This window comes from Daphnia pulex, chromosome 4 (assembly GCF_021134715.1).
Source record: "Daphnia pulex isolate KAP4 chromosome 4, ASM2113471v1".
NCBI classification, from domain to species: Eukaryota; Metazoa; Arthropoda; class Branchiopoda; order Diplostraca; family Daphniidae; genus Daphnia; species Daphnia pulex.
Genome location: NC_060020.1, coordinates 1,495,914 through 1,519,669, shown reverse-complemented (window position 1 = coordinate 1,519,669; position 23,756 = coordinate 1,495,914). Strand labels below are relative to the sequence as shown.

Sequence of the window (23,756 nt, the reverse complement as noted above, 5' to 3'; positions counted from 1 at the left end):
CGTCTGGTTGTTGTTGTTGGGGGGGGGGGGATTTATTTTATTTACTTATTCCATTCTTTTCACTCGGTGGTATTGTTATTGTTTAGAGGGAGAAGAAAGAAGAAGAAAAAAAGTACTCGGGAATTCCTCGTCGGTTTCATTTCGTGGCCTTTTTTATTTTTGTTTGGTATATAACGTTCAAAATCCCACTCGATTGATGTGAATGATTTCGAATCCATCACATTGACAGACCGGTTCAAATCTAGACCGGAATTACTGGAATGATGGATTGCCTTTTGTGCTGTGGGGAATGTTTCCCGGCCCCACATGATCCTCCTTCTCTCTCCCACTCTTTTTCCCTTTTCTTAATTCTTTTTTTCTTATTCTTCTTTCTTAAATATAGTTTACGGTATTATACATGTAGACTACACACACACACACTCTACACATTATACCGTATCTATTTCTCCAACCTTTTCTCCGACTGTGTTTTCCCCCTTGTGAGAAAATCAAAACCTTGCGTAGGTGAAATTCTTCGGTGGTTTCGTGAACTACACCACCTCCTCCTCTTCGTCCTCTCTCTCTACTATACACCATCATCGAAATGATGACCCACGGGATGAAGGGGGAAAGGAGAGGGTGGAGATTGCGTTAGATTTTTTTTTATTTTTATTTTTTTCTTCGCTCGATTGAATAATTCATCGAGTGAAGTAGTTCAACCGCGCCGCAGTTGGGTCGTCGTCGCTCCGGGCCTCCACGTCCCCCCCTTTCTCTCAATGTGCTTATTTAACATGACTTTATATATCTATCGGTTGTGTGTGTGTGTGTGTGTCTATACCATACCTTATAGTTATATTTCAATCTCTTTCCATAGACGAGCCCCCCCCCCCCCCCCGCAGGAGTAATTTTTTTGTGGAGTGATGTCGGCCGCTAAACGGAGCATTATACGAATTATATTGCGCCATGTTGTGTGTTTGGAACAGTTATTTCTCTCTTTCTCTCTCGGCTGCGATCGACGAGTGAAAGCCCAACTTAATAAACCGTGGGAAATAATGGCGAGATGAATAAGTGCTCAGCTATGCGAGGGAAGCAGCAGCACAGTATCTACTATATAGATGCTCAGATGGACGATTATTATTATGTAATAATTCCCCATTCGTTTTTTTTCTTCTTCTTCTTCTTCTTTTCTCTTTAGATAGACGAGACGAGTTGAAAAGCTGGGGCGATATGTTGCCGAGTGCGAGCGGCCATTATCTGGAGAGAATAAATGAACAACTGAAAACACGGACGCCATAGAGAGACGAACAACTAAACACCGAGCACGACCGACTCTTTTCTTTTCTTCTTTGATTTTCTATTTATCTAATAACTTTTTTTTGTGCTGTTGTTGTTGTTGTTGTTGCTGTACGGGAGAAGAAGAAGAATAAAAAAAAGAATAGACCGCCTTGGTTGCGCTTGTCGATCCATCACCACCTCCGGAGCGGCGCGGCCATCACCACACAAGCTAAGCAATTAACATTCAATTAATTAAGGGTTTCACTGCCTCACGATTTCATTCTTTTTCTTTCAAAAGCCGGATTTTTATTTGTGTGTGTGTCTTGTACTTCTACCCCCCACTCATTATTTCCCCCTTTTTTTTGTTTTTTTTGCTTTCGATATTATAAAACCCTTATAGTCAGCGTTTAGCCACCCACCGATGGCTTCCTTCTCTGCTGGTGGTTTCCCAGCAGCTTCGTATCATCTATTACCGTTCCTCTGCTCACGATCCAATCCCGCAGTTGCAATTGCGTCGCTATGATATAATTTACCTGCATTTCAAAACGGCCCTCTCTGTGGACTGTCTGGTACTATACTAAGTCCTCTGACTTGTTTCGTAATCTAATTACAAGTCTGATGATGGCCAGACTATCGTGAAATCAATGAGGGTCGGGCAAGACAGCACACACGCATTCCTCGTCTGTTCTTATGAAGAAGAGGTGGGGGGAGAGAGAGAGAGCTATAGAGCTCGGGTGATGGCGCGGTTTTTGAAATTAGAGTGGAGCATCCGCCGGGCAGACGACACACAAGCATTCCTTTTGCTCATCTTCGTTCCTCATTATTTAAAAAACAAAAAACAAAAAAAAAACTATCTTCTTTCTTTTTTCGAACGAAAAACTTCTGCGGTGCGCCGTGTAAATTGCGTGGCTTGTGTGACATCGTACACCTTCGACCTCAAATGCGGCGCTGTGTCATCCAATCCGTCACCTTGAGAAACGACTTGAAGTGATTTTTTCCGAGAAGAAGAAGAAGAAGAAAAAGAAGAAGAAGGAGAGCTCTTAAATCAGGACAGAGTATAAGGACAGAGCACACAGCCCATGGGGTCCATTTATGCGGGGGAAATTTGAACAAGAAGAACAAGGTCTCTCTCTCTCTCTCTTTTTCTCTCTGTGTGGTATATAATTAGGGCTGGTACACAGGATAAATGTACAGCCCGGCGCTTGTTCGCTTATTCACCAAGAAATCTGCATTGACCTTTTGCTGCGTTTGCTTGCTGCAGACACACACAACAACATCTGCGCGGGGGCCGTTTTTATTCTTCCTCGACTCTCATCCGCCTCCCTCTTTTGTTTCCCCATTTTGACAGTGTTTTGATAAACACTTAATTACAGTGTACATAGTATAGTTACTAGTACATATATAGTCTCTCCAGAGTATACCCGTACTACACATACGTGTATGTATACCTGATGAATTGTTCTTATTCCTCTCCTGAACCGCAATTAGCATTGAAGGTATATAATTCATTTCTCCTTTTCTTTCCAGTTGTTTCCACTTTCGTCTGATTCTCTCCTCCGCGCGCCCGTTCAAGTGTTTCGATATATTTCAGAAAGGGCTTCACACATACGAGCGCGCTTTTATCATATACAGTAATTCCAATGGAGAACACACATAGTAAATAATCTTTTTTCAGACGTATACCCAGCCTATATAGTTGGTGTTTGGACTATACCTATCAGTGAAAATTACACGTCTTTTCTTATTCCTCCCTCAATTTCGATTTGATTTTCTATTTTTCTTTTTTCCAAGGGAGGGAAATTCCGACCCGCAACCCCGGCAGCGTCGATTGCCCGACATTCTGGTATATCATTTTTTCTTATGGTGCGGGTTATTATTGTAAGAGCCAGCAACTATATAACTTAATATTCAATATCGACCCGAAGCGGCGTTCAAAATAACATAGTGTATCGTTTTTTTTCTTTTCTTTTTCCGTGAGAGAATACTACTATATGAAGTGATGCATTCCTCGTCAAAGAGATGAAGAATTCACACCTTTATTGTCTGGAAATATATTGCCGAGCGGGGGCATACAGGACACATATCGTTTCTTCTTCTTCTTCTTCATTTTTATTATTATTTTTATACGTGTGTATATATTTATACGATATGATATTATTTCATTTTATTTCCTTTTGCCTCTTCTTTTCTTCTTTTTTCAATGCAGTGATTGAATCGGTCGCCGCCGCCGTCGTCCTTGTCGACATTTTCTTATATTATTTTTTTTTCTTTTCGAAAAAAAAAAAGAATAAAAAGGCTACACACAAATATACAACATGATACAGCCCCCCTGCTATAAATAATATCCGACCATTAGACATTTGTAATGGCCGGTTATAAAGCATTGTATACACAGGCTGAGGTATTATATTGTAACCATTTTCGGCGAGAGACTGCTTGGTGGTGGAGTTTTCCCTCCTTCTTCCAATGTGCTCCCATCCATCCATCGCGTCCACCAACACGGCACACACGGCACCAGCAACCAAGCTGTAGACGATGAAGAGAAATCTTCTTCTTCTCTCGGCCAAAAGGATAGACGAAGAAGAAGAAGGAGGCTATAAGCAGAGGCGATAGGTGAAGAATGTGTGCAAGAAATGAAGATGTTTTGGGAAGAGAGACGACACGGTTACAACGCCAAGAAGGTTCACCAAAAAAAAACCTGTAAAAAGACATCAAAAAGAGAAAGATGAGGTTCGGAGATTTATAGGTCATCATACTATCACAAGGGCTAAGAGTCTCCACAGCCCAGCACATCAGACGACCGAGAGAGAGAGAGAGAGCACTGCAGCCAGCCATCCAGCCCGATCGGCTTATTCCGCACCCATTCAAAGCAAAAGTCGTCGCCCTTGGTCGTCAGATCTGATTTTCAATGGCCTCTGCTATAGCTGCTCTCTCTCTTTGGGAGCAAAGAGAGTTATAAATCTCAGTACATCAAAAGGTTAAGGCCTCACCATAACGCACACATCCCCCCCCCCCTTTTTTTCTCATCACCTCCGCCTTGTGTGGAAGAATTCAGTTGAACTGTTGAGGAGGGAAATAAGAATAAGAAGGGTATAGGACCCCGGTAAGCGGTTTAAGTTTTGTCGGAAACATTTCTCGCCAGGCGCTCAGCAGAGCAACGAGTAGCAGATGAGTTCCGGGACTGCCGCCCGTCTAGTCGCGTCCCGGCGATCCCCCAGTGCGCTATAATTAAGAAAAAAAAAAGCCATTAAAAGGCAAAAGGTATAGATGCGCGTAACCAGCAACAGCAGCAGCATTTTCAAGACCGGGTTTTTGTCGAGCCACAGGGTACATAACTGTGCGCTTCTGGCTGGACATGTGTGCTGTGTCTGCAGCGCTAAAGGTTAACGTATGAACAGTTTCGCTGTTGTCTTCCTTTATTTTTCCTTAACAACTCCGGTCGTAAATAATCATGCTAATCGCGTGTAATTAACCCGTGCTCAGTGCCTCTCTCTCTCTCATCTGCTGCTATCTTTCCTTTATTTTTATTTTATTTTTCTTGTCCAAAGAAATGCCACCAAAGTCTACGGTGTCGTTTGACAAGCATTCCCTTTCAAAAAGACCCATCAGACTTAATAAATCTACTGAGCGCAACCCCGAAATGATGCACTGCTATCCATTCATCAGCTGAAGCGGAGTCATCCAACAAAAACAACACGGCTATACGTTTAACATGGAAAAACACTATTATACATCAGCAATTCGCTAGAGTTCCATTTATATTGCGTTGCGCAACTGAAGAACAGCTAGTGTTATATTTATACATCAGACGAACTCCATTTCATGTTAAATCAAATAGAGACTAGAAAAAAAAACAAAGGGCTGCGTATTTTATAATAATGTGATGTGTGTACATCATAAGAATATGATCCCGGAGCGCGTGATGTTGACGACCAGTCATCCCTTTGCGGACTTGGTGTGTGCTGGGTGATGAAGTAAAGCGATGCCAATGTTGGTCCTTATATTACAATCATAATTTTGAAAAACAAAATAAAAATAAAAATAAGAGAAGAAAAGGCGGGGGATTGATGACACCACGTATGGTATTTCTTTCTTTTTTCTTTCTTTCGAGTTTACTGTGCTTATTGCGATGCTGTCGTGTTCTAGAATTGTGGGAAAAAGAGAAATGGCCGTCGCACACCAAAGTGTACACGGACGGGCGTCCATGTGTTTTCAAAACGTCCGATGATCGATCGGTGAAATGAACGCAGCAACAACAACAACAACAACAAACCACTCCCTTGTTTGCCATTCACAGTCAAAGAGGTAGATATCTGCTTGTGAGTCCTTTTTCTTGTGTATATTTTCTCCGTGCCCGGCTGCGTTGCTTGTACGTCTCCCGCGTTTGTTCCCGTACGCTGCGTATAGCGGTACGGCACAGCCGACAACAATACGGCCGCGATCTTATACAGGGAAAAATGTTAAGGTGTATGTGTGTAGTATACATGTGATGATGGTGATCATCATTATCATCATTATTATCACCATTATCATCATCATCATCATCATTGGTCGGCCCGCCGTCTCAAAAGTGTCGATCATTATTCAAATAGATATACCCACCCCATAGACACACTGCAGTGGATCCCTATCTAACCGGGACCCTACCCGAAGAGGAGAAAAAAAAAACATCAGGGAGACCCCGCCATTTTTATTGATCGACGTAATAATATTCAAATAACTGTGTGTTTGTTCTTTTTTTTATTTTAGAATAAGACGAGAAAAATCTACTGGGATCCATCCCAGAGAGATGCGACCATCTGGCGCAACACGAAGTTTGTTTTTTCTTCTTCTTCTTCGAAATGCTGTAAAGAGCGCGCCGATTTTAAACTGTAATATATCTGTATAATGTCGTCGCTTTGTATCGGCTAACAGCCCGTAACCAATGGCTTGATGGTTTTCTCTCTCTCTCTCTCTCTTGCAGGGGTCGGGACCATTCGCCGCCCTTTTTTCTTCCCTCGGCGCACCGAAACAGAGAAACAACTCGAAGAAGGTGGAGGGAAATAAAGAAAAGCCAAAAGAAAAAATAATTTCCAAAAGAAAAAAAAATAATCCCGAATTAAAGGGTCATTCCGCTTGAGTTACGACTCTCTCTCTCTGGTGTATTTCCCTTTTATTGATTTATCGAAATAAAAAATCAAGGGAAAAATCTATACGATTCGTTGCAATAAAACTACTTCTCCTAATACCTATATACACTCCTACTGCTGATGGGCTGCTGCTGCTGCCGACCCTTTTTGGGTGAAATAGATTAACCGGGGCGGATAGGCGGAGCTATTCACTTTATATACACGGAGATGGATCTACGTATTTCTCTCTGTGTGTGCTGTGTGTGTGCGTATATACTAAACTAAAGAAGAAGAAGAAGAAGACGATTACGACAGTGAAGAAGGTGAAATGGTTTTCTTTTCTTCTTCTTGGCATAGTCAGCCATGTTCTATAGTTTGTGACCCCCCGAAGAGACTCTCCTCTACTTCTTCTTCTTTCTCTTTTTTCTTCTTCTTCTCGTTGGCTTATTTCTTTTTGGCTCTTTTCCTCTTCTGCGGCTCGGTCAGCAATACCAATAAATTCCCGCACGGTGCGCGCTGGAATGGCGCGGATGCCACGTGGCGGGACTCGACAGGAAGCACTTGGCGGACACTTTACAGAAGCCATAAATATGGCTGCGATGCGATGCGCTCTCTCTCTCTCTCTCTGGTCTCTACTTCTATATATCCTCCGCTGCTATACGGCGAGGCCTCATCTCTGCCTGTATGTACCCCCATCCGTTTAACAAAAGGGAAACATACACAAAAATAAAATAAATCTTTTTTCTTCTTCTTATTCTTATTCTTCTTTTTCGCGTGACCCAGCCCCATATTTGGTATGTGTGTGCATGCGGAGGAGGTTCCTTTTTTCTTTTTTACTTGCCCGGGACTATCCATCGGGAAAAAATTCGAAAGCTATATATACGATCGACCCTTTTTTTCTTCTTCTTCTTCTTCTTCTCTATTTCTTTGGTTGTTTTTGTTTCTTTTCTGTTTTTGTTTAACGGCTTTTATGTAGATTAATAATCAGTTTGGCTTTTTTCAAAAGGGTCCGGGCGATAAATTCGTCCAAATTAGTCAATCGTTAACTTACAAGTTTGGTTTCTTTTCGTCTCTCGTTCGTTCGTTATTCCCTATCGACCTTTTATATATATATATATCCGTTTCATTCTTTCGTCGGCTGTCTTGTCTCTAAAGCGGAGGAGATTGAAAAGAGAAGAAGAAGGTGGAGATGTTGTGGGGATCCTATACACACACACCTGAGGAGTTTTGTGTATCTTCGCTAATCAGTTATGGCCGGAGCGGCGGCAAACGCATTCAACGGCGGCGGTGGGTCTTTTGCCGCGTCTTCCTACTCCTTTCCTGGGATCTTGTTCTTCTTCTTTCTTTCTTTTTTTATTCTTTTATTTCTATTGATTTTCTTCCAGGAAAAAGACTTGAACGAGAAAAAGAAAACGGGAGGTCAAAAGGCCGTCGCTTTCGGTTACATTATAATTTCTTCACCTTTCTTCTTCTTCTTCTTCTTTCCCGAAAGGTCCCAATGTCCAGCTATCGGTGAAGAGGATAATTTTTGTGCTATTCCCGCGTAAGCCAAATACGCCGGATCGCGATTGATCAATTAATTTGGCGGACTGATTATTAAAAAGGCGATGCAGCGGTGGGTCAATGGTATGATTAAAGTTGACTCACTGGACCTGCCCGTACAACGCCATGTTCCTGATCTGAGATACATCCAATTCATTCGGCAAGACCGGCCAAACAATACGATAAATGATTGACCGAGAAGAATGTAATTTTTAAATCGTTGGAGTTCTATTGACGGACATTTAAAATATTTATAATTCAATGGGAATCTACTGTCGGTCATGAAAAGAATTAAAACAATTATTGGAGTTCTATTTGTCGCGTAGTGGAGTTCTATTGTCGGGTATTTTTAATAATATTAAAAAAAAAAGAGTTCTTATGTCTTTGAGTTCTACTGTCGTTGGAGTTCTACTGTCGCATACAAAGACATTTTTAGAAATTATTTAAAATATTGGGGTTATATTGTCGGTGGAGTTCTATTGTCGCCATACCTTTTTGCAGGTTTTTTTTCGAGAAAGTATACAAGTTTTCAACAGAGATCTTGCAAAAAGGTCTTTCGACAAAAAATTATATGACTTCCCGATTTTAGAAGTAGCACCACTGCATTGCTTGTTCATTTTCCATAATATCCCAAGGTGTTTTCACGGAGATGAACGAAAGCTATAGTCGCTTGGTACATCTAACGGAGAAAGTGTCTTTGAAAGTTTGGCACTATAGCGGCAGCGGGCGCTGTCAGTCGCAGAAGATAAACGAATGAATCTTTTCTTTTCCTTATTTTTTTAAAATAATAATAATAAGAAGAAGAATGGAAAGAGAGAAACCCATTTGAAATGATTTATAACGCGCGGAGGTTCCATTGGCGGCGGAACGCTAACGGGCCAACATTACAATCTCTCCAGTGACAACGATGATGATGATGATGATAATGGCAATGATGAAATGAGGCGATGGATGGCGGATAGGTGGAATTGGAAAAAGGAACCAGCCACATACATCCACACGGGCCGTATAGCTGCTGCAATCGTCGTTAAATTGCCTTGATATAATGATAATAATAATAGCGCTCGGCAGTTTATTGGGTGTGAGGAAGAGTTCGGGGGGGTTATCCATCCTTCAAATGATCGACTGGAATGGCGCACCCCCGACCAGGGCAATTTCCGATGCCATCCTTTTCATCGACAGACTTTTATGAAAAAAAAAAGAAAAAATGGGCGAGAAAACTGAAAAATGGGGAACATAAAAACGATTTCTGGCCGTCCCCATAACTGCACACATATAAGCGCGTCTGCCGTGTCTCCCAGCATCACCTTATTATTGCTCCATTGTACGCGCTAGTAATTACCACATTCGTCACGGATCATTTCTTTATTATGTGCGCCATATACAATAGTGCACCGCGTACGGGTCACACAGCGACGGCCGAAAAAAGTCCATTGAGTGGATTTAAAAAATCTTGCAAGCACTCGTCATCATTGATTTATATGTAGGTTTCAGCTATTTTTATTGCCGTGCACTTTTCTCTCCTCTTTTCTCTCGGATTTTGATAATAACGACCGGACGGCACGCAATATATCCCACAGGTATGTTGCCCTCGTCTCAACCCCCCCAACAGCCCAAAGAGAAGACCTATAGGGGCGAAAAAAAAGGGGCTATATTAGACCTATAACTTGTTGCTCTTTTGTGTGTCCGAGATATATATCTTGTTCGTCTTTTCCCCTGTACATTCTTTTATATACACGGCCCGAGTTTTATTCTCTGGCTCTCTCGCAGTGCTTTTGTAACGATTCTGTTTGCCTATTTCTTATTTTCTATATAGGAGAAATTATAGAATGAAAGCTGGAGAAATTGATGGGACAAGGTGTTGAACTCTTCTCTCTCGCCAGCCTTTTAGCGTCGTTATCATCATTAGACCTCTCAGCGCATTCTTGCCGAGTTAGTTAAAGGGTTTTAATGTCGCTCAAAAAAGGAAAAACATTTAAAAAAGGTGTTTTTCGTTCGGGGTTCGTCATCTCTCATACCGGTCTATTACAGCAGTAGCCAACCCTCGAGTACTACGGCGTACAAGAGTGTCCCACGTCTTACGATGATAAGCGAGCTGACTTGCCCCAACGAATGTATCTCAAGGTTATTTTTTTTTCAATATGCTACAGCGCATATCAATTAGTTAGTAGTAAGTAGTTAGTGTTAGTGTTAGTGTTAGTAGATGGTGAGTAAGGGTTAGTACATACATAGTTATTTTATACATGGCGATATGGGGAACACATATGGGAGACATATGAGGGGGAGGTGACAATTTGGCGGAAGTGGGGATCGAACCCGGGACAATTGCATACAACGCTAGATGCTATAACCACTATACCATGGTCGCATGTCCGTACTAAACTATTTCCGGATATCGATCATATCCTAAAAAAGTATTGGCTGATATACTCTTACAATGTTTCATTTCCGATTGACATCACTTAATAGCTTAGTGGCATAGCCTGCAACTGGCACGCCGGAGTCCCGGGTTCGATTCCCATCAAAGACAAAATCTGAATTTCCTCCAGTTATTTTGCAACTTCGCTAGAATCTGAGGTTGCATAGTAGGAAAAGAAGAAGCGAAAGGATACAGATTTGAATTTATTCTCAACAAACCCAGCGACATACCAACTGGATATTGTCATGGGAGGCGGCAACAATGCGCACACCGGAGTGATGTAACCCCGTGTCAAAGCTCCATCAATGGTGTAGATACGGTACTCTACGAATAGTTTATCTGCATAAACACAAATACATTGAATATTTTAAAAATAGCCTAGCCTGTAGAATAGTATTAACTGAAAGAGTCTTTCGGGGTCTCTGCTGTGTATAGTAGTATAGTCCTCTCCTAGTTATAGATAAGTAGGCGATTTGAATGCACGTCGCAACCTTCATCAAATTCACGCGCAGGGCTTATTCACTGCGGTTGCGCGCATTTCTCCATTTTTTTTTTCTTTTCTATGCGGGACCGGCGCTCTGGCTCTGATGATGCAGCTCTGTGGGCCGTCCGGCTTTTAAGAAAAGAAAAGAAAAATAAGCGGCGTGTCGGCAGCCAAAACAAGCACAACTACACAGCCACAACAACATCGGAACAAGAAGAATATATATATATATATCTATACACAAACGACGAAGGGAGGAAAAGAAAGGAAAAAAAGGCCAAGACGGTTCAAAAGAAATATAGAAGGGACACACAGCGCTATATTATACCCACGCATACATACACACACAAGGTATAAATAAGTCTATAAATATCTACATATTATTCATTGATTTACAAGCCACCGAGTCCGGTCAATGCGACGACCGCAATATTCAAACCTACTTTAATACCCAGCGAACCGAATTAATTTATGATTTTTCTTCTTCTTCTTTATTCTTCTTCTTTTTTCAATAAACCGACCGAGAGTCCCGACGACCGCATCACCGCACCACAAAAAAAAAATTATTCCCGTACGTTTCACCGCGTCAGAGCTAAAGAGGGGAGAGACGACCATCATCATCATCATGGCCAGCACCAAAATCGACAACGACGAGCCGAGGCGCGTGGCTAATCGCGTCCGTCTCAACAGCCTATTTAGCGCTCGGATATAGCACCACCACCACCACCACCACCATCTTCTCGTTTCTCTGCAGCTCCAGTGTCTATATACGTATACACATTCAAGTGTGTCTACACACAGACACAGCAGTTTATGTAAATCGGGCGGAATCGATTATTTGCTGATGAGCCGGACAGGAGTAAGAAAAAAAAAAGATGGGAAAAAGAACCAAGAAAAAAAAAACAAAATAAAAGAGAATCTTTCGGTAGAATTTGCTGGGCGCTCGATTGAGCGTGACGACAGCACAAGAGCTCGGGCGGAATCCGGATGACCGTACCGTATCGCCCGCACCTTTCTTTTCTCATCACTGAGACGTTTTCTATCTCGCACGGCCTTCTTCTTCTTCTTCGTTTGATTGTGCTGTACCTTTGGGTTTCCTTGAATTCTCGTCCGACTCGTCTCATTCTCCATTCGGAATAATAGAGGGAGATTGGAATCTCCTCTGTTTTTCTATCCATACGCACTAGCAGCAGCAGCAGCAGCAAAAGGGTCGCGCGCTGGATGCTGTTCATCATCATCACCCATCCCTACTTAAATTCCAATTCCACAAGAGCCCAGGGAATTAGCATATACAACAGTTGGACGCGCTCTCTCTCTCTCTCAGTCTCACTCGCCGTGATGAAACTAGCGCCCAGTTCTTATGACTACTTTGTGTAGAGAAATCGACATGATTTATACTGATACAATGCCCCTTGTTGTTTTTTAGGTTTTCTTCTGATGTTTCTTATAAGTATATAGACTCTTATGTGTTTGCGGTTGGTGGTGTTGTTGGTTTGTTTGTTGTGGGTGTCTCCGCGGTGTCCTGAACAAGACGCCGATAAATTTGTTGGTCAACCAACCGCGTCTATACAGGTACCGGGGTTTCTTTTTTTCTACTTTATCTGTGCAGACAATTTAGTCACTCTTTTTAAAATTGGCGCCGAAGAGTATTTCGGCAGTTCATTCATCATTCTAATGTAACAGCTAGCGGCCGTTTAAGGAATTGCGCAATAACGTTGACTCAAAACGCGGGTGGATGACGACACACACACACAAAACTCTCGGATTTGATTTTCTCTCCCCGGCCGTTAATGTACTATACTACGAGTCCACCCGGCTTTTGTGCGGGCTCATAGCACACACACTGTTTTTATTCGCGGCCGTATAATGCATAAAAATAAAAGAAAGAAAAATAATATTGACGAGAAAAATATAAAAAAAGAAAAGAAAACAGTTGTGATGGGTTTTGCTTTCACGTTCGAATCGCGCGTTTCGTATGCCAAGCATGAGCTGGCCAGCGAAAAAAATTTCTAGTTGATGTTCTTCTTCTTTCATTTGCTTTTAACATCCATCCACATCGTCTCCTATATCCATCCGCATCCACGCGTTTTTTGGGGGAAATGGCTTATGTCGTATAACGGTTCCAAACCACTAAATAGCCCGTTTTGAAATGTAAACAAAATGGGAAAGAAAAGAGCAGTTTCAACTCAAAAAAACTTTTCAAATAAAATATACAATATACACAGCACAAGCGGAAAAAAAAAAAGAAGTTTATAACAAGTGACGGCCGGCTGCCCATCGAGCAGAGCTACACAGTCAGCCTGTGTGTGTGTGCATACGTTTCTTTTGAGAGTTGTAACTTGTAACATTATACCTTGGCCAGCGATAAAAAGAAAAACGTTTTTTTTTTCCCTTTTTTCTTCCGAGATGGTCCAGTCCGGGGTCTCTCAACAAATTGTCGACGGACCGTTTCTTTTTTCTTTTCGCGGGCGAGATAATCGCCTAATATAAATGATGGATATTTTCATTTTATTTTATTTCAGTTTTCAACCTTTTTTTGTCCATTGCGTCCGGCACCGTCGACCAACTGCCGTCCATTCCGTAACGACGACGACGACGACTGAGCGCCTTTGAATGGGAGAGACCCCAATAGTCCCGCGTGCCGAAGCGTCGTGAGCCGGACAAAAAAAAAAGAAACAAAAATCGTTAAACTGTTTTGAATTTGTATTATCGTTGCTGGCTTATCGATGTACGGCGTGTTTGCTGTTATTGTTGTGTATGTATTCAGTATCCAGCCAATGAGTGTGTGGGTTTGAGGTTCATCGGCGGGAATTTCCTTCTTATTCTTTTTTTTTACTATGGCGTACGCATTTTACCTGCGCATGCATATTATATACCTGTTATCGGTAATCGGCTAGCAATTTGTTTGGCTCTTTTTTTGTAGATGCACCCATCCCTCTCTCTCGTTTCGACCACATTATATACCCATGAATCGCTAAAATTATTTGCATTTAACAAAAAGAAACTCAATTTTCCTATACGAAAAAAAAAAGTCATATAATCGGAATATCTTAACGAGCGCGGGGGATGAACCTCTTTCACGGACGGACGGATGGACGGACGGACGGCGATGCGATGCGCGTTTCCATTCCAGCGCGCATTTGCTTATTTATTTATTTATGTATACACATTCATTTGTGGGAAAACTGATATTCTCCAGGCCTGAGATGCCGATCGAAAAGACCCCGGGAATGTGAATCAGTATAAAGAGAAAGAGACCGATGATGATGATTAAAGAGTTATACCAGAGACGATATGTAGTAGCTACATATAGCTAGCCTAGCGCCTAGCCTGTATATATGAAAGTACATACTTGTGTGTATATAGTTGTATAAATAAATAATGCCCGGAGAAGAGATGCAAATTGATCCGATTATCGGAAAATCGGTCCCTCTGTGTGTGTATAAACTACACTAGCAGATCTATCGTGTGTTATCGATGTGTTAGATGATATAATAACCGGCAGTTATTATTGTCCGTGTTGTGTTTCTCTTGTGATACGCACAAAAAGATGGCGTGGGAAAAGGGAGTTCTTTTTTCTCTCCATATAATGGCGTACATGATCGAAATCGTGGCCGTCCCGGTTTTCTCTTCTTCTCACGCCGATCAAAAATATTAAACTCAGCTTGATCTGCTGTGGATAAATATGTGTACTGTACGTACTATACTCCCGGGGCCCACTCGTTTTTGTTGTTGCTGTTGTTGTTGTTGTGGACTTGACCAGTTTTTCTCGGTCGGCCAGTCGCCGCCGTGGCTGCTGCTGGGCAATCCCTGCTCGCCCTTTTCTCGTAACTACAACTGTAATCGAGATAGTTCACCCGAAAATTATAGACCCCCTCATTCTTGATCTCCAGCGCTATCCCTTCGAGAATTCCCAGATGACTGGACCTTTCACCGAACTGGTACGGCCCCAACGTGTGGTAGAATGTAGCAGCCAGACCCGGGGCGTGTTACGCAAGTTTTCGATCACGACCGATGAGTGCTCCTATGAGAAAACAAAAAAAAGAGAAAAGAGATAGGAAGATTGGGGTGGGGTTTGGGTCTATGATTCGAGACACGGGCAGCCAGATAAATAGAAAAATATAAAAAGGGATGGCCATAGAGAAATAAAGAAATGTGAGAAAAAATGTGTCGGCTGGTCTACTGCTGCTGCTGTGCTATGCTCTGGTCGGGCCAGTCAATCCAGACTCTCTTTTTTTAAAAAATTCTGGATGTCTATGCAAATGAGATGAGTCCGATCGGTATAGGTAATAATCACAATATTTATAAAGAAAAGAGAAGAGGCGGTCGAGGGAAGATCAGACCCATGGAAAAAGTCTCAAGAACAAGACCAGACTATGGGAATTTGTATAGAAGCTAGAGATCGAACCGGAATAAATTTAAATACAGTCCAGCTAATAGTGGGTGAATGAGATGGTAAAAAGGTGGTATGTGTAACTACACAGCACTGACTGGTATAGAGTGCATACATGTTAAGCTCCCATACAATCAAAGCCTTTTTTTCCTTGATCGACACGATTAGAGGCTCCACATAGTTTCGAGATTCACCTGGAACCTGCAATGACGTGTGGGAAACTGATAACACACACACGGGGAAAAAAAAGAAAGAAAAGAAAAGAAAAGGATTTGATGCCGTAATATGTTGACCGCTCAGACGGTGGTCCATAAAGGAGGCGCTTCTGTGTGTATCCAATAATTCTTCAAAAGACTCTCAAAATATTTTTCTCTTCTTCTTCTTCTTCTTCTTCCACACGTCGGTATACAGTATATTCCCAAGCTATTTATGTATGTAAGCTGCTGATGGTGCTAGAGCTGATGCTCGTCCCACAAAAACCATTAGCCGTTGCTGCGCATCTATCGATAAAATATGGACAAATGTGGCGCGCGCAACTCTCCAACGGTCCCGATTGCTGAGGGGATTTCACCGTGTGTACAATATATGAATATATATGTGTGTGTGTGTGTGTGTGTGCATTATTATGTGTTGTGTATGCCGGGAATTCCTTAAACTCTCTGCGGAGGAAATATTAGGCCTATATACCATCATAACGCACGCCTCCTTTTATGCTAATGCAAACGGGTCCCGCTCTCGTCATTAAACCACCCCGAAAAAAAAACAACAACAACAACACCAACAACAAACGAAAATCGATATTCTCTCAAATATACAAACGCAAAAACCCATGGAGCGTCTTCTTTTTTTTGTTTTTTGTTTTTTTAAATCTATTTGTGTATTTATAATCCCCGCGCCGACTGTCGCGGCGTGTCTTTCCCGCGGGAGAGAATATAACCTCTCCTCCAGACTGTTGGAAAAATCGTGTTGTTCCTGATGGAGCGCGCCGGCCGGCAATATCGTCCGAAAAAACAAGAAGGAGGAGGAATGCGGTTGCATAATATAATGTTGGACATACATTTTTCCTTTTTGTTTATTTTACGGCGCTTGCGAAAAAAAAACCAAAAAATAAAAAAGAATTGGGTTTTGTTTTTTCCAGCAGCTGTTGTTAAGTTGTCGCTGCTCGTAACTTTTTTGGCCGCGCATACAAATCTGCTGGGCAGGAAAAAAACAAAAATTCAAAACGCGGCCGTCCAGACAGCAGCAGCGGACACTTTCTGGGCTGCTTTTGCTGTACAGCTTGTAAAAATCAAGACAAAGATGGGCGCCAAGCTATTATAGGAGATTAGCCGTTGCAAAAGAATTTGATGGTCTGAATGATTTTTCCGTCGCAAGACTCTCTCGGCAGTTGAGTTGCGCGTCTAATAAATCGCCACACCTGTCGCTATTTGAACGGCAGTCTAACTGTTATGCTCTATCGTTTTCGGGACAGCCACAACGGAATGGAAACCAAAAACAAAAAGAGAAAAGAAACCCCCCACAAAATAATAATAATAATAATAATAGGAGAGAAACAAAAAAACTACGTAACGGTCGTGTCGGTGTAGCGATATTCTAATTGGAACATGACGCGTGCTGCGCCCTTTGCTGCGCTTTTCTTGTTGTGTCTTATGGGTTATGGCTTAAACTTTGGCTGCAGCCCCAGCTGGCGATGGTTATGCACACACGTCCGTCATTTCGGCTGAGCGCGGGATTCATCCATATTCATTTCTTCCAAGATATTTTGGGCATCTCTCTCGTTCCGAACCTGATTTAAATAGCCCGCCTCAGTGGTGTGTGTCTTGTCTTCGGTCGGCTCTCAAACGGTCCAAATTACACTCTCGGCTCCTATAATATAATGTACACCTACCTACCCCCATAGAGCGTCGTGTAGAGCAATGTATGGACGCACGCGCTTTATGCCCGTCCGCCGGCCTCTCTTGTCTGCTGCCCCCAAACAAAACCCCAAACAAAAACGGCGTACAATTCCAATAGGGTCATAAAAGCGGAGCCCCAGAAAACACGTCACTCTCAATGGCTATTTGGTGCTGTGTGTGTGGCCGGTGATTTATAGAGCGTTAAAGGTCGAAGGGGCCGCAGAGAAAGATACTAGACTCTCTTATTCTCTTTTCAAGGTGTCGGTATGGTGGGGGGGAGCAATGTCCCAAAGCCGGAGCGCAATTTTCAAACTGGTTTTTCACCCGTTTCAGAGTATCCCAGGTGATGAATCGATTTTCCCTGTCTGATTGCTTTTTAGAGGGGGGGCCCATCTGTGCGATTGAAAAAAAAGTGCATGGAGATCGGGGGATATAGGAAGAAGAGCATTTGCAAGATGAACCGATTCCGTCGAAAACGAAAGCGTTAATCGCCCGGAACACCAGCGGCAGGCCATCACAACTCATAAATTACGCGTTCGGAATGTATCCCATACAGGTCCTACCACACCACCAACTTGCAACAGATGCCCAGCAGCAACACTCAACACACTCTGCAATGGAGTCGATCCCTCCTGCTGGTCGCACATATCCTCCGTACAGCGCCATTATTAAATTCCAGTCAAACAATACGAACAGAATCGTTATTGTACCAAACAAATCAGCCACCCGAGTCTGCTGGACTCTATGACACATTTTTGTAATCGTTCCAGTCTATTGCGCCCGTCTTCATATGCCGTGTGATCCCGTTCTGTTGAACTCGTCAAGGTCGACTTCCGCGTATAGTCTAAGGACACAGGAATGGTTCCTGGGAGAATCTAGTAGGCCTAATAGCTGTACCCAGAATCCATTACGCCTAAATTAATCCCCACTTGTTGTTAATGTTGGTCTAGCTGTCTCAGATAAATGTAGACCGGCTCACATTGGTCACAACTCATTTTCAAATGAGTCTCAGGCTTGCAGGGTAGTCCTTTTTTTCGTTCGTGTCAGTCAAATTTAGTTCATATTGACCCAAAGATGGATTGCGTCATCCAGATCCAGTTGACAACGCGCGGAATCGCCAATCTCTTCATCTGCGTTTTAACATCGGCCCTGTGGCACGGCCTCTACCAGTTCACGTCGCCTTCGTTGTCGATGAGCTGCGCCAGCCTCTGCTTGCTCAACTTGATTTTCTTCTCGATGCCAAACTGTCGCCAGACAATTCGATTGGCTTCCGCCGTCTACAAGGACGGATTCTTGATTCTTTTTAAACTCAACCGATTTGCCAATGAGATATCGGCCCTGCAAGATCCGTCACGTTCGACCAAGAACTCCGACCCAGTTATTTCCAGTGAATTGTCATTTTTATTCTCAAGTGCCAACGTCTTTTACCTCCACGTCTACGTCATCGTCCGTTACATCATTTTCATTGGGTGTCGTCGCTTCCGCGAATGCGACGACAATAATAATGATTCAGATGTGTCGTGTGATTCGCATTTCGACGACGGCGTCTGCGCAATTTGCATGTCGGGCCCGCAGGAAAGCCCCTCGCGTCCCGATTGCGGCCACACCTTCTGTTACGGATGTCTGTCGAGGTGGAGCCGCATCAGGATGGAGTGCCCGTTGTGCTCCAGACGGTTCACCAGTTTCCGCGTCTTCGCCAGCAAAGGACAAATCCAAGGGAATCAAGGCATCCGAGTCCAGGGCCCAGACTTCCTGGTCGATGATTACCCGGTGATGGAAATGAATCTACACGTCTGCTCCGGCTGGTTCTGGGGTTTGTGGGACATTTACAAAAGCACCTGCCTATTTGTTCTTGATTTAGTCGCCGTTTTCAATTGGATGTCCCCTGTCGCCTTTGCCTGCTATCACTCTGTCCAAGCATTTCGAGCACTGGCCACTTTTTATCTGAATTTATTGTCGTGACGGAAATGCAAAAATCTTTTTTAAAAATCTTTTTTGATTGCGTGTTGATTGAGTTCTATTCAAAAGTCTAAACTGATTCCGTTTTCGACACCGCAGAGACCAGCCAGACTGTCTCAAGGCGCATAAAAGAATCGCCTCTAACCTCTTGCCGAGTCGTTAAGGTACATAAGACCGCAGTCGCAACCGCGTGAAGCTAATGACTGTGTGAAACGTTGGAACAAGACCGACCAACCGATTCACTACGGACGTGATGATGATGGCTAGCGGTCAATCATCGTCTAGAGACTTTTAACGTGTCATTTCCCCTCGTCCAGAACCGGACCCTGTGTGTGTGTGTGACTTTGCCGGTGCGCAAACGTGTACGTCATCGCCTTCTTTTCTTTTCTCTCTTTTAATTTACTTTGAAAAAACGAATAAAGTAAGGAACGTGGTCGGGTTTTAACGACTCCATTTCCATGCTAATCGCTCGACACCATTTCCAATTGAAAGCCAAGAGCTAGGAAAAAAGAAAAAGCGGCACTCGGTACTGCTGGCCCATGATTTATTTTACGTCTGGAATGAGCCGGAGAAAATGAAGAAGAAGAAGAAGAAAATTTGGTTGACGCGGCGACCGGCGACGAGGCGACCCACTTGGATTTTTCCAAAGGCCTTTTTTGACGACGACGACGAGAGAGAGGCCAATATAAGATAAGAAAGAAAATAAAAAGAAATATAAATATATTTATAATAGACATGTCACTCGTGCACTCATTTTCACGACGTAATGAGAGGAAATGAGTCATTATTTATTAGGGAAAAAAAAAGAAAAGAATAGGGGGAAATAAAATGAAAATTTTCGGAGACGCGAGTCGAACACATTCCGGACTAATTGCGGCCGAAAGCAAAGGACTATGGCAAAGAAAAGAAATATAAAAAGAAAACGCGCGGGGATATACTATCTAGGCGAGAGAGAGAGAGAGGAGATGCGCCATGTGGATTTTTGGCCGTTTTTTTTTTGTTCCCCTCCATCCATTATTATTATGCCTTCAGTTAAATTTCTTTTCACTTTTTATTGGAGAGAGACTCACTGGCCCAGAGCCATCGAGTCTGATGACGACGTAATGAGACGGTCATTATGTCATCGACATGTCGACTAGGCAGCTCCAGTCTCAGCTCCTCAGCATAGAATGGCTCCTATAGTTATATGTGTCCAGCGGCGTTGTTGCTGTGCTCGGCCAGTTGTTGAGTATAATCATACATCCCGGGGACGTCAACCTGCGCCTATATCCTCAGAAGAGCTAATGCGCCACAACAGCGGATAGAAGAAAAAGAAAAAGACAAGATATAATATAATACACAACAACAGCAGCAGCAGCCGCGGTGATGGGTTTCCCTTTTGTCTGTTTTGTTTCTTCGACCAATTTTTAATATTTTTTTATTTCATTTTAATGTTTTCACTTTATTATTCATCTTTGTTGGTTTTCTTCTTTTTTGGCCCTTTCCAGCTTCTCTCTCGAGTGTCGTCGTCCGATGATTTACCGTCTCCTGTCCGCGTTGATCCGCCGGGTAGAGAAGCTCATCCACCTCTTAAATTATTCCCGAAAGCACGTCGCTTTTTCGCGTGAGTTTGTCTATGCCTTTTGTTTCGCTGGCAAAAAATTTAAAAAATAAGTCAGAGAGCTTCTCGTTGTATTGTTAGCTGCCGTTGTCGTGTTGGTGCATCGGGTTTCTCTACATGTTCATGTCCAGCAGTTGGACGAAGGAAACCGAACACACAAAAAAAGAACAAACACAAAATCCGAAATAGCGAAAGTAGAAAAGAAGAAGAAAAAAAAAGGCATCCGGATGTGTGTGCTGGAGGGATCATAAATCACCACTCCTTTTCTTTGATCGTTCCAGCACGGGCCAACCTTTTCTCCTACACGAAAAAACAAAAATCGAAACTGCGCTAACCAAATTTTCCTAAATAACCTGCGCGGAAAATCTTCGAAAAAATATATAATAACCGTCAGATAAAATATTTTCGTTATTGCTTATTGCTGCACATATGAGGCGGCCATATATAGATGAATATGTGTTACTACGTGGCAGCATATAACCTATTTCAAAATACAAGAGAAAGATTTACAAAGTGCAGAATCTAAAAAGGTTTTCCAAAAGAATCAGAAGACGTAGTCATGAAGAGCCAATTTGAAGGACGAAAACAAAACAACGATAAGGGAATGAGAGAGAGACGAATAGCGGGGGTGGCTGGGCGTTTTCATCCTCTGAACTTGTCCGGATCGCATCCCATCATCGGAATGGTACACAGCACTATACAAGAGTCCACGCGTAGGCGAAGAATCCATCATCCGCTTCTTCTCTCCTTCGTTCTTTTGTTATTCTTATATCTTATATATAGACCCATATTCTCTCTCTCGCTCTGCCTCCAACACAAAACCACCGAATCTAAAATAAGTGGATGTTATGATGCGCAGTTTTTTTTTTGTTTTTTTTGTTTTTTGGGGTTCTTTTACCTTCATCAGTTCTGGATCCATCGGCAATTATAAGGAAATAATCTTTTCTCCGAGTCGAGGAGAGCGGGCGTGGGCGGCTGGGGTCGCTGGTGGGTGGACACGTAACGAGTATAACGAAGTATAACGAGATGGAACATTAGATCTATGCTTGTGCGCTGTGTAGTATACTCTTTTTGATTCCTGGTGGAGGTCACGATGGATGCTACGCTTCCACAACTGCCTCTTTGGCTTCTTCTTCTTCTTCTCCATCCGGCGATGGCGGACCCAACAATTACGTGCTCGTCTATATAGAATAATATCGCAGTACATCAACGTTTCATCTTTTTTTTGGCTTGTAACTGTTTCGAACCTTCACGTTCGTTGGCCGTCATGAGAGATCGACGGCCAACTTTTTCCCCCTCCGAATAAATAAAAAAAGGAACACAACGAAATAGATTATCTTATGGCTCTGTGATGTACACTACACAGTGTGTGTGTGTAGAGAGAGGTGTATTATACTCTCATCATATGCAGAGTACAGTAGAGAACATGATCGGTTTTGGCGGGATATATATCGAAATCGTGACGTTGTTGCTGTTGATGATGATGATGATGATGCGCAAGTGCGAGCATAGCGACGTGAGCCGCTCAGACAACAACCGCATCGGATGAGACAGGCAGGGCAGCAGACAGGTAAAGGAAGAAGAAGAAGGAGGTGATAATTTTCTCATAGAATTCCAAGGCCAATCATCATCACGGCCATCACATCATCGGGAGATGATGCGAGCGCGCCATGACCATTTCGAATATCCCCCCGTTTTGATATTCGTATTAAATGAAAAACGTATAAAAGCGTTTTTATATCAAACCTGCTGGACGGAGAATATAAGAAGACGAGGAAAAACGGAGATGATGACGGGGGGAAATATTATGTGTGTGCCGAACAAGAATCAAGATTCAAGGAGCTCGTATAGTACGTAGTGTCTCTAGGTTTTTCTCCTGCACAAAGAAGAAGAAGAATATGGAGATCGTTAAATTTCCCCCGGCGCGCTATAATCGAATCGCTATATAACACCACTAACGGGGCTATACTATTACCGATCATCAAACTACTATTTCAAATGCAAAGGTGTGCATAGAGTGCTATATAAATATATAAATAAATAAATAAATAAATATGGACGAATGAATCAACTGACGAAATGTTTGATGGTCGGGATATGCCTACATATAATACACTGTAACTCTCCGCCGTGTGCTGGCCTTTTTCAACAGCCTCTCTTTATTGGAGAGCACCAACCTCGTCAAGAAGAACCCGAATAGCAACGTCATTAAATGACTCGAACGTGTTGAACTTTTTTCGAGCAGCAGAAGCACAGCAAATGTCAAAATCATCAAATAAGAATAAGGAACTTATTTTTCGGGGGGGATGCTGGTGTTTGATTTTATGACTGGTCGATCGTCGTATTATTCCGCGCTGCCCGTCCAGACCCGATCGAAAGTAAAGAAAAAGGTAAAGAGCGGCGGACAAGTGCTTTCTTCTTTATTCCTTTTTGATCACAAGGAGAAAAAGGAAGAAGTTAAAAGATGTGGCGAAAAAGAAAAAGGAGAGAAAAAGATAACCACAAAAATTCGATTGCGCTTCTTAGCTCTCGACCGCGGTGAAATAAGTTGCTGCTGCTGCCCATATTTCCAATCTGATGGACCTATTCATACGTAATAATAATCGGCCGGTGCGCTTTTATATATTCACCAAGAGAGAGCGAGCGAAAAAAAAAAATAGTCACTTTTTAAAAAACGTTTCACCTCCATTGTTTAACTTTTTTGGGTTTGGAAATTTCATTTGACCCGAGCGAGCTATCCTCCTTTTCTATCTCGAAAGAATTTCTGATTTATAAAAGAAGAAGAAAAGCGATTGCCCCCTTCTTGTGTTGGCCAACCGTAAAAACAAAACAAAAACGCGTTTATAAATATAAGCCAAAGGAAAAAATGTATAGAGAAAAAGCCAATCTAAAAGAGATTCTTTTTTTTCCCTTTTTTCTTTTCATGATGACGTGTAAATGGGGCATCTGGCACCTCACGGGCGGGCTATTTAAAAAAATACAAGCTGAAAAAAAAACGATCGCTAACTGGATCATACTTATACTACCTGGTAGATTATTTTTGTTGTGTAACACTTTGTTGGTTGTTTGTATTTGACCTGCTGTTGGGTTAGACAATAGGCA

General features: G+C 42.6%; 1 long non-coding RNA gene across 2 annotated transcripts in view; it reads left to right on the top strand.

The window, feature by feature from the left end:
- Positions 1–3,335, top strand: part of LOC124192011 — a 44,263-nt gene extending 40,928 nt beyond the window's left edge. Inside the window, exons 3-4 of one of the 2 annotated variants that reach the window (XR_006873547.1) lie at positions 1,175–2,910; positions 3,046–3,335. This is a non-coding gene — a long non-coding RNA (uncharacterized LOC124192011). Of the gene's footprint in view, positions 1–1,174 lie in introns of both variants that reach the window. The other variant, XR_006873546.1, reaches the window with a different exon arrangement.
- Positions 3,336–23,756: the final 20,421 nt, after the last annotated feature.